Source organism: Hipposideros armiger, unplaced genomic scaffold (genome assembly GCF_001890085.2).
Source record: "Hipposideros armiger isolate ML-2016 unplaced genomic scaffold, ASM189008v1 scaffold_169, whole genome shotgun sequence".
Classification (NCBI taxonomy): domain Eukaryota; kingdom Metazoa; phylum Chordata; class Mammalia; order Chiroptera; family Hipposideridae; genus Hipposideros; species Hipposideros armiger.
Window position 1 is genome coordinate 106,691 of NW_017731519.1, and position 1,939 is coordinate 108,629.

Here is a 1,939-nt window from a genome sequence, read left to right on the forward strand (position 1 = left end):
TGCTTTTGTTCTGAATGTATACACACACACACACATGAATGTATACACACACACACACACACACACACACACACACACACACACACACACACACAGTATAGTATATAAAGTGTTTCTCCCCAAAATCTGTCAATCCTTGAATATAGTCCCACAGAATACTTCTGTTTACTTTCTATTTTTAAAAACTTACTATAGGAAATACGCTTTGGAAATAAATATGATATGTGCACACTTGTATACTGAATTCATATAAGTGCGTGTGTAAGTAATTTTTATATATCTGCTATAGGAAGAACTATTAACAGTTATTGGCATGATTGTGGACATTACTAGAAAGAATGAAGAGCAACACGTAACTTTTGATAAAAGGGTCATGAGGTTTACTAGGATAATACTTTCATGCCAAAAATAAAAGTCAATATATGGACCAGACCCTCTTCATCAGAGCTTCTTTGATTATACCAGCACTCTCCAATACAAATATAATGGAAGCCACATAGGAAATTTACAATTTCCTACTAGACATATTTTTAAAAAAGAAAAAGAAAAAAAAAGCAACAGTTGAAACTATCTAATAATATTTAACCTAGTGTATCCAAAATATCATTTTAGCATGTAATCAATATTTTTAAAATAATGAGGGTTTTATATTCTTTTGTATACTAAGTCTTCAAAATCCAGTGTATATTTTATATTACAGCACATCTCAATTCAGATGCTAAATTTTCATCAGAAATACTTTATCTTTGTTTCCTAAAATTTAGTTGAAAAAAGATTCACACACCCAAGGTGCAAACATGCTTATAAAATCTAGTAACTATATCAAGTATGTTTTTATATTAAAATTTTAAAAAAATTAAAATTCAGTTCCTTGGTTGTACTAGCCACATTTCAAGTACTAGAAAGCCTTAAGTGGCTAATGGCTATCATGTTGGACAGTGCAGGCGAATACACTGAGATAATACTGATCCTTAAGGCTATTTTTGATGTAATAGCAAGTACGTGTCATTGCTATTGTATTACACATTATCTGTAGGTGATCATAAGCCAAGTCTCTTAAGCAGAACAGGCTTTCCATTCTCCACCAAATGCCTAGGTCCTAGGGTTTTTCCTTTGACATATCTTGATATTCATATACCAATATTTCTTTCCTATAACATACTCCAGTATGTAGTTTCCATCCCCACCTACTTTCTTAAGTGGCACTGGAACAATTTTATCCATCTCTTCTGTGGTGTCCTTGGTGGGAGGGAGTGTGGAAGCCAAGAAGAAAAGTTTTAGAATCTGACAACACTATGTTTAAATCCTGACTTTACTATTAGGATGTAAGCTTCTTTAGGGAGATACTGTCCTTCTTGTTCACAGCTGCATTCTCAGACCCAGCATAGTATCAGTTCCAACACCGAGGAGGCTCTCAGATATCTGCTGAGTAAATTTACCAGTGTATAAACTTGGCAAGGCACTTTAATCTCTTTAAGCTTCTTTTTGCTCACCAATGAAGTGAAGCTAATAATACTTACTTCGCAATGCTACTATAAGATTAAAGTTGATAAATATAAGACCATGAAAATAGTGCCCAGCACATAACAGTCACTCAGTAAATGGTGGCCATTATATCAACTGCATTCTTTGATTACTGTCAACCCAATTAAAAGTTGGCTTTTACAAATCCAACATTAAGATGCATTTTTACTGATATTAAAAATAAAGTTATCAGAAAAGCAGCATAAGATATGTTGAATATTTATTTGGAAAAAAAGTTATATCTTAGCTTATAATTATCCAGTTGGGTAGAAAAGTGTAATTGGGGCTGTACATCAAGAAAAAAAATGGTTCATAATCAATAAAAATTTATTCATATGGGTAGATTTTTCTTAGCCATGGCTTTATTATATTTTTGGTTCCATCATATTTAGGAAAGGTTTTCAACTTAGCATGA